Source organism: Vicia villosa, linkage group LG3 (genome assembly GCF_029867415.1).
Source record: "Vicia villosa cultivar HV-30 ecotype Madison, WI linkage group LG3, Vvil1.0, whole genome shotgun sequence".
In the NCBI taxonomy this organism is placed as follows: domain Eukaryota; kingdom Viridiplantae; phylum Streptophyta; class Magnoliopsida; order Fabales; family Fabaceae; genus Vicia; species Vicia villosa.
The window spans coordinates 209,416,206-209,426,600 of NC_081182.1; the positions used below are offsets into that span (position 1 = coordinate 209,416,206).

Genomic DNA, 10,395 nt, shown 5'->3' on the forward strand with positions numbered 1-10,395 from the left:
AAAAAGTTCCGTGGGAAATGGGCTTAAAGATGCCATCCTAGGTAAACACCCCTATTTTTTTGAATGCGAAGCATATGCTTTTTTTTTGGAAGGAACCCCGTGTTTTGATTGTAGCATGGCCTGAAAAGGCAGCCTTAATTTTATGCAATGTCATGATGCATGTAATGTATGATGCAGTGAGCTTCTCAAAATAAATGAGAGCCATGTATGTATATGCATTATGTATGAATGAGGTATGCAATTGAATGATGCATGACTGTTAGTTATGTTAGTTGAAGTATGTTAGTAACTTTGGAAAAGAAAAATAAAATCTTTGTGTGTTATTGGTGGAGTTTTGGAGAAGATCACTGCCGAGGGACTAACATGATGAATGATCCCAATTGAGGAACCCTTTGAAAAACCCTGTTGTAACCCTTTGTAAAACCCTTTGTAATCTTGGAGATGATCACTGCCGAGGGACTAACGTGATGAATAACCCCATTGAAGAACCCTTTGTAAAACCCTTTGATCACTGCCGAGGGACTAACGTGATGGATAAAAGTAGCTATCCATAGCGACGACTCGCAATTTGTTGTGTAGAAGATAGTTAACTTGCTGTAGTGCTAGCAAGCCTTCGCAGTGCGTGAAACCCCACTTACTATAGTTCTAGTAAGTTTTCGTAGTTTGTGTAACCCAAAAGGGCCACTTGCTATAGTTTTAGCAAGCTCACCCGCACCAATAGGAGTCACTTGCTCTGGTTCGGACAAGCTTACCTGCACCAATAAGACCACCTGTCCTGATTCAGACAAGTTTACCTGCATCTATAGGATCACCTGTCCTGGTTCGAACAAGTTCACCTGCACTAATAAGAGTCACTTGCCCTTGCTCGAACAAGCTTACCTGCACCAATAGGAGTCACTTGCCCTTGTTCGGACAAGCTTACCTGCACCAATAGGAGTCACTTGCCATTGTTCGGACAAGCTTACCTGCACCAATAGGAGTCACTTGCTCTTGTTCGGACAAGCTTACCTGCACCAATAAGAGTCACTTGCCCTAGTTCGGACAAGCTTACCTGCACCAATAAGAGTCACTTGCCCTTGTTCGGACAAGCTTACCTGCACCAATAGGAGTCACTTGCCCTGGTTCGGACAAGCTTACCTGCAGCAATAGATTTACTTGCTATAGTGCTAGCAAGATCACCTGTGTAAAAAAATTCATTTGCTATAGTACTAGCAAACTTATCTGTGAGATAGGGACTTACCTGCTATAGTTCTAGCAAGTTTATCCGTATAAAGTCCTTGACAGTATCCTGTAGATGTATGAAGATGATGCTCGCGACTTGAGGGTCGGAAAGAAAACGATATGTTTAGAAACTCACGACTCGAGGGTCGGAAATTCACGACTCGAGGGTCGGAAAACAAACCAATCACAACACGAGGGTTGGAGACTCACGACTCGAGGGTCGGAAACAAACCAATCACAACACGAGGGTTGGAAACTCACGACTCGAGGGTCGGAAAACAAACCAATCACAACGCGAGGGTTGGACACTCACGACTCGAGGGTCGGAAAACAAACCAATCGCAACACGAGGGTTGAACACTCACGACTCGAAGGTCGGAAACTGGGCTTTTGTAGTATGTGAATGCACTATATGATATGTATATGGTAATGCGTACGTATGTATGCTGATGCAATCCCAATATTTTTCAACTCCTTAAGCCCATTGAACCTGTTTAATCCATGTATGCCCCTATACCACGGCTATGCTTATGCCGGCTTCACTACAAAAAATGCGCCTATATTGCGGGGGTTTATTACCCAAATAGCGGGGGTTTTTACCCTCCGCAAATTGTTTTGCGGGAGTTGCAAAAACTGCCGCCTATACGATTCCCACAGTATATTTGCGGGGATTTTTATCAACCGCTGGTACCTTGCCAAATAAACTAAGGAGGTTGATTTGCGGAGGTTCTTAACCCCCGCTAAATTTTAAAAATATGTAAAAAAAATTGAAAACAGTATACCCTATTTTTTTAAGGTAAAAGCTAATTATTAATATACATAAAAAATACTCATCATAGAATAAACAACAAGAATTATAAATCTTCAAAAATACCAACTTTCTTACATCAATACCATCAAAATTTCCCTAAATCAACAAACGGCAGAAAATCAATAAGATAAAAAATTGCTCCATTTCTAGCTTTATTAACAAAAAAAAAAATTCCACACAACAGGTCTATACAACAAAGTAGTTCATACAACAAAATATAACTTTACATCACCCATTGAGACATTATTTTCACAAATTTGGAATATAATATGTAATCCTTGACCATTTTCTTGTCCATGCCACTCCATTTATCCAACATGAAAACAATTGGAATTTGAAAAAATCTTATCCTAGTCTAACTTTATTTTCCAATTAGGAGTTGAGGTCATATAAAATACAACATGTCTTACCTTATCTTATTGGTTTATTGTGTAGCAGAGGCATATTATGTGGTGTTTGCCAAGTCCTCTAAACATCTAACAACAAAGCAATAAGAAAATGATAGTTAGAATACAACAAGAACACAATCGAGAGATATTTTTATTGATGGCTCACATATATTTTGAGAGTATAAGGTCCAATCATTTAAATAAAAGAACAAGACTTATAAAGAATCAATGTAACAACATGATTATTTAAACTTCAATAATCATTTTATCAAAATATAATCAAAATGAACATAAAAGACTCTATACACATAACTTTTAAACAAAACTAATACTTATAATTACATACAAAAAAACACAAACATACAAAAACACAGACAAAAGCTGTGTGGGGGTGAATATCACCCAATATTAAGAATAAAAAGTTAGATTACCTAGTACTGAGAAATCTGAGGAAGATTGAGAACTTAAATTTTCTTCTTGTCCACTAAACCATGGACTTTAAATCCTGCAAGTGTCAACTAAACCAAACTCATCGTTCACTCGAAGCTTACCTATTTAGTTGAAAATATGTTTAAAACTATATAACTTTCTAGACAACCGTCATAAAGCATCAACATAAAACTAGTGAAAATTAAAGTCAATGACAACATAAAATAAATAAAGCAACAAACTAAATCAAGGCATTCATAAAATTCATCACAGGTTATTTTACTTTTGAAATAAATTAGAACCAAAAATAAACTATATGAACATTGAAGTTAGAAACACCATCCCATCAATTATATTCATTACAATATATATATTTTGGACTAAATTAGAAGCAAAAGTAAATTGCATACACAGAGATTTAAGTTAGAACCACCATCACCACTAATTACATTCATTAGGGTGTATTTTTCTTGAAATATATTAGAAGCAAAAATAAACTACATACACATACTCGAGTTGATTTATTTTTGTTGAATTTGTAGAGGAATCCTAATTCGAACCATAATTTTCAAATTTTCAAATGAGTAAATGTAAAATCCACATATCTATTGAAACCAAAATCCCTAAATTGAACCTTCAATCTCTTTCTCGCTGAAAGAATGGAAAGAGGACGAGACTTTTGCAAACAAGGGTTTAGGATGAAAAGAAACCCTAAATATCTATTAAAGTAGAGATGAAGAAGGAGAAACTAACCTTATTGCAGAGGATAACATGTGAGAAGAAATCGGTGGAGAACGAATTTTTAAGAAGTAGGTGAGGCAACTGATGGAGAAGGAACTTGTGAGAAGCGGAAGAGCAATCGGTGGAAAGTAAACTTACGGCTGCGGAGAGACTATCGAAGGGTTTCTTTTGCGTAAGGGCTGAAACAGTTCTTTTTATTTTCAATTATAACTCATATAATATTAACTTTTTTCTTACTTAAACATCAAAAACCTTTATTTTAGTTGGAAAAAGTTCTTCTTTTAATTTTTAATTATAATTTATCTATTTATATATTTCAATAATAATTTGTCAATTTTTATTTAAATAAAATTTGGTGTAAAAAAATTAAGTGGATTAAAAAAGACATTAAAAGAGTTAAAAACAGAGAGAAATTTCATCAAATTGCGGGGGTTTAAACATCCCATAATATTGATGCCTCAAATCAGAGAATGCACTTTTTTAACTTTATTTGCGGGGGTTATTTAAAACCTCCCCAAAACAACCGCCGCAATCCTTCGCTTTTTTTGTAGTGCTTGGTAATGTTTATGTATGCGGATAATGCTTATGCTTATGCTTATGCTTATGCATATGCGTAGTTTCAATAGCAAGGTCGCTATCATCGGTAAGGTTACCGAGATGAATCAATCAGGTGATTGGGGTGAATATCTGTGTAAGGTTGCTATCATCAATAAGGTTACCGGGAAGCATCAACCAGGTGATTGGAAATAAACCAACAGTAAGGTTACTATCATCGGTAAGGTTACCGGAAGCATCAATCAGGTGATTGGAAATAAACCAACAGTAAGGTTACTGTCATCGGTAAGGTTACCGGGATACGTCAAATTGTACGGTTTAGGGAATGAACAATCAGTGAGGTTGTTGACAACGGTAAGATTACCGGGAAGCAGGTGGACATTATGGTTTAGCACTAGAGTGATGACTTGGATGTTGTAATGTATTAACCAATGTATGTAATGCATGACTTATGTATATTTGCATGATGCTCCAATGCCAGGTTGTTGGTAACCACAATCGTATATAGTTTGCTAATGTTGGATGGTTGTTGGATGTTAGCGCGACTTCCCAATACCTCCTTTTGAACTTGCAGACCGTAGTTAGGAGAAAGATTTTTCGGATGTTGTAAAGTGTGAGAACGCCTTTTCCTTTTGTTGTGCGTCTTGCCCCGGTTTGACCCTTTGAATTACTTCACGCCTTTGACTTTTCAAAGTTTTCCACGTCTTTAACCTTTTGAGGTTCTTCACACCTTTAACCTTTGAATTGTTTACCTTATGGATTTGATATCCAATGCCCCAATGTTTAATGGAAAAAGATGCCTCTGATCTCCACACCATGAAGGAAGTGCCCCGGGAAATAATCTTGTCGTATGCTTCGACTTTTAGATTGAAGGGTATGCCCTTGACCTCCAGGATATGGAGGGTTAGTCATATTGTTCTATCCTTTTGGTTTAAATTCCTCCCATGTTTGACATGCCCGTGATTGAGATTGCTTCGAGATGTGACCCAAGTCGATTGAATCTTAGGATGATTGCCCCTAGTAAATAGGAAGTTTGATCGTATGCCCCTGTAATCCTTGAAATTTTTCCCTTGTTTAGGAGAACCCTCTAGATGTGGTTCCCCCATTCCAGAGTCTTTATTAGAAGTGATCGCCCTTGATTAACCAATTTTGAGATCTCCTTGATGCTAAGTGTATATTCGTAGATGACGTTGGTACCCTTCGGGAAGTAACTCCAATGCAATGCGTATGCAAGTTTTGGAATCTAAGTCCGTTATGAATTAGGACTGAATGATTAGAAATGAATGCTTGAAGAAGCGTAGTGGTTAGAAATAGTTTTAACAAACCTAGGAGTCAGTATAACAAAATCCTGCTTAATATGCTTTTGTAGTTAACCTTGCCTCAATTAGGACTTTGAATGTTGTAACTTGGCCTGGTTCACGCTTTTAAGAAACAATGGATATAAGGCTCAAAATTTATTTAACCCACCACTTTCTCCTTGATGTTCTACAAATCCTAAAAATTCGCCTAATCCAATGAGCGTGCTTTGTATGTAAGAGAATCATTTCAGTTCTAATGTTGAGCAGAAGCCTTAGTAGAGATCCAAACACCGATGAGAAATGTTGTAAAGATCCAAGCATTGATGAGAAGCTTCGATGATTTAGCAGTCACAAGATTATCCTTTGTTATTTTTTTGCCTTTGTTTTTATCCCTTATTTTTGCATGAACCAATCCTTTTGAGTTTGATCCATCGGGATGCCCTAATTTTTTCCTAAGTCATTTGTTTTCTTTCATGGAATTTTCCATTTTGACTTAGTGGGCGCTTTCCTCCTTTTGGATGCTCCTTTTGAAATATTGATCCTCGGATATTGATTGATGTGATTGTCATGTTGACTTTGATTTGTAAGCTTCGAATTTGATACGTCCTCGATCTTGAATGATGTATTGAGGAAGAAGATGTTGTGAATGTTATCTCCATTGCTTCCTTAATCTTGGATGAATGCGATGAAGAAGATATGCTTGAACCTTTTCTTTGCTTGATCCTTATGCTTGAACCTTTGCTTCATTGATTGGTTCTCTTGACAAACAAAATACACCATTGAATTATTCGAAATCTACCCTGCCCCTGGTTGAAATTAAGGTTTATTTGAAAAGTAAAAACAAACTCCAACTCCTGGCCCGAGGGGGTGACGAGGGATTAACATCCTTATATCTCCACTGTTTAGGAATTGAATCAATGCCTGTACATCGTCGGCTCGGTCTTAACTTAAAAGCATACGTTTAGCGAGATTTAGTTATTTGCATTCGTCATTCTCCCTTAAGTTTGTCAGTAATTGAGAATTGAAATTGAAAATAGTAGTGTGCGAGTGGAAAGTCGTAGTAGTGAGCGAATGAAGCGAATGAATTGACTCCAAAACCTGCATGGTCATCCCATTAGAATTGGTAATCCGAAGGTACAACTTTTATCCTGAGTAACACTTAGCGATCGTAGGGGTTAAAATTCTGAGCATGACAAAACCTATTGATCCTAGGGGCAATCTCCTTTATAAATCCGTTGACCTTGTTTTACTCCTTAGTTCCTTGACTTGTAGAAATAAAGGGTAACTCGAATTCTCCCTGGGCACGTCAAACCTGTCGGGAATAAATTATTAGCGGTGGGTTTTCGTCGATTCGGAACTTCATGAGTTTCCTTTGACTGAACATCTTTTGCTTTTCCTAAGGATAGTATCACACCGTTCGTAACCTTCAGGGTTTGTAGATTGATAGAGAACACCTATGACCCTTTTGTCCCTTGGTGGGGGGGGGGTAACATATGTCGCCTTCCCTCCATCGTAGTTATGCATCTTTGTTCAGGATATTGCCCCAGTTGGACTAATCCTTGCACCCAAGTTATCGTAGAGCGTCCTTGTAAGTTTTACTATGTTCGTAGATGAACCCCTTTATGACTAGATACCCCTTTAGTGTATCTATGAGGGAACTTCTTTGTTGAACTAATCCTTGCTTGACGATAACCTTTGCTGTATTTATAATCCTGTTACGACAAGGCATGGACATGCGACTGGCATGGTGAAAGACATCCCCTTTTTCCTTTGTGAGACCAAGCTCATTTCCAATAATTTTATCCTTCTTTCTCCATAGTTTATGATCCTTCGGATTTGCTTCACGAGTCTCGGGAAATCGGCTAGCACGATAAGTGTGAATGCGGGCGAAGATGCAAATGCAAATGTATGAATGCATGAAAATGCAAGTGCATACGTATGCAAAAAGACTCCCCTTTTTTTGGGTATATGGTAACTCCTTATATGCAATGCAGACGTGTGACATATATAACCCTAAGGATAGCCTGTGCGGATTTTGAGGTGACGTTAGACCCTAGCGAAATCCTTGCAAGCTAGATGCCAATGGAAATCCTTTAGGTTAAGGAGTACACAGAAGGTAGCAGTTGGTGACCGTTCAAGACAGTCACCAAGTCTCATGGCCATCGAGAGGCCGTTCGATGTGTACCAATGGAGTTGTCCCTCGTGGGAGGGTTCTCTGTGCGGAACACAACCTATCTAAAGACGATATCGAACGAAGTGAAATCCCTATAGGCTAGGGATTGAAGATGCATAAATGGAAATCCAAACCCTACAAGTTAGAGGGTGCGCGGGAATAAGCACAGGGTGACCGTTCAAGACAGTCAATAGATCTCATGGCCATCGTGAAGCCAATCGATGTGCGTTAATGGGGACGTCCTTTAGGGAAGGACGATGTCATTTGTAAAACATATGGACATAAAAGAAAATCCCTACAGGATAGGGAGTGCGTAGATGCAGGCGCGAGGTGACTATTCAAGACAGTCACTAGGCCTCATGGCCATCGTGAGGCCAATCGACGTATGCTAACGGAGATGTCCTTCGTACGAAGGATGTGATTTTAGAAATAGAATCCCTACAGGCTGGGGAATGCGTAGATGTAAGCACGGGGTGACCGTTCAAGACAGTCACTAGATCTCATGGCCATCGAGAGGCCAATCAACGTGTGTAAACGAAGATGTCCTTCGTGGGAAGGACACGTAAAAAAATACAAAGATATAAAAAGAAAATCCCTACAGGCTAGGGAGTGTGTAGATGCCAGCACAGGGTGACTGTTCAAGACAGTCACTAGGTCTCACAGCCATCGAGAAGCCAATCGACGTGCACTAATAAAGATGTCCTTCGTGGGAAGGACATGGTCTTGGAAATAGAGTCCCTGCAGGCCAGGGAACGCGTAGGAATACCTGCAAAATTAAAACGTAGGACATTCGCAGTATATAAATCGCATATAATAAGCACCTAAGCACAAAAGTCCTAAGTTCATAGGTTCGGCGTGACGGCTTAAGGGGTCTACCCTTCCCATTGGTATGTTCTAACAAGGGTCTCATGGGGTCGTTCGTAGCCTCCGAGACTTTTTGTCTCTTTGGATTTTAGAACAACTCATTTATCCATGAGGTTCGAGTTTTAGGGGTAGGTTCCCAGAGAGATCACCTAAATACCAAGTCCTTCCCTCAACAAAGTCAAGCTTCGTATCAGACGTTTCCGGATATCTAACCCACTCTGGGTGGAATTATCAATAAGACTCGTAGGTGATGCAAATCCCCCCTGGTCTTAAGGATAATTCCCACACTTAAGGTTTACAATATATATTATCCCACCAACGAGTAAAATGATAAATATACGAACAAAATAGAGATAATGAAACAAATATATAATTATCAGCAGAAAAATGAAACAATATAAACACCGAACAAAATTGAAAACAACCTAAGACTAATGGGGAGGTGAGTTAATTGTTTGATTGAGTCTTGATAAAGAATCGTGATCTTTATCAGAATTAATTCGCCCGAGGCGAAGAAATTTGACTTAATTCAATTACCGCATTTTTAGCGATAGCGTTCGATTATTGCTCCAGGCATAAACCAATTCGCAAGAATTTCAATCGTGTTTCGAGTAATTGATCGGCGCGACATTGGAAATCGACCAATTCGAAGATGTGATGAAATATGAAATCAACTCATCGTATTTATTCTATTAGAATTTATTTGATTGTGAAAAAGTATTTGAATTTTTTTTATTGTTGTTTTCAAGAGAGTTACTTACAAGTTGGATGGAGATATTAACTTAGTTATTTGTAATATATGAAATATTTAATTTTAAAAAAACACTAAAAGGAATGATTATCTAAATCGAACTAGGATCAGAGGAATATAATCAAGTGAAAAACCAAGTTCACGTTTAGGAAAACAAAAGCCTGCATTCAAAATAAAGCTAAATGATATAATAAACAATAAAAACTAAAACTAATGAGATTATTATATTAACCTAAAATCTAGAAACTCCCAAGATTCCATCAGTGACGCTACTCTCACTAAAACCGACAGAAAACAAATACTAATCCTGATTTCCTCTCTTAATATCACAGATTCTGTTAATTTCTCAAACATCACAGGTAAGAAAACACCCCTTATGCAAAAGTGCCACATTTATTAATAAGTAGGAAAAATAAAGTTTACCGATTAGGGAAAACGATGATTGAAACGCGACAGTGGGGTTGAGCTCCTTGGTAATGGCCGGAAGCTAACGGCAGCAGAAGAAGGCTTCGTTGGTGTTGGATTTCGACTCTCGCGGCGACTAGCATCGCGGAGTCGTGTTGCTCGGGAGAAGTGCTTGCCTGAGCAATTTTACGGCTGGGTCCAGTGTTGTCGCTTTCCGGTCGGATTCACCTTTTTGTTTGTCTTTTTTCTTTGATAGTTTTACGGACTCACGGTGGCTTTGATTGCGATTTCGGTTTCGAATTTCTCTTTGATCTTTCCTCTTTCTTTTTTATTTTCACTTTTGTATCCGTTGTTGTAAATCTGCATCAAAAATTCTGTTTTTACAGTTTAGATTTTATTGTTAGAACTGAAATCAATAATGGTTTGATTATGAATTTCTTTGAGTTGAGTTTTATAATGGTGGTTGTTTGATAATCAAATGATTGTTTGTGTTAAAGTGAAACGAGAACGATGATGACTCTGCTATTTGGCAGATCTGCAGTGATTTGTTTGTTGCATGGAAGTTTCTCGCCGCAGATTCGTTTGTGGTCTTGAAGCAAAGACATCGCAATGGTCGTGCAGACTGCTTGCGGTGCTGTCGACGCCTGTATTTATAGATTTTAGCGTAAAGGATTTGTCATGCGTGATGTTGTTGTGACCGAAACACCGCAAAGGAGTATTTATTTCTTTCAGAAATGATCAATCTGTAATAAAAATAA

General features: G+C 38.2%; 1 long non-coding RNA gene across 1 annotated transcript; it reads right to left on the reverse strand.

Annotated features, from left to right (window-relative positions):
* Positions 1-2,100: 2,100 nt before the first annotated feature.
* Positions 2,101-3,788, reverse strand: LOC131657241 (uncharacterized). Its single transcript, XR_009300546.1, has 3 exons — positions 3,604-3,788; positions 2,853-2,972; positions 2,101-2,508 (listed from the first exon to the last, which is right to left on the reverse strand). It is a non-coding gene; the product is annotated as an uncharacterized LOC131657241 (long non-coding RNA).
* Positions 3,789-10,395: the final 6,607 nt, after the last annotated feature.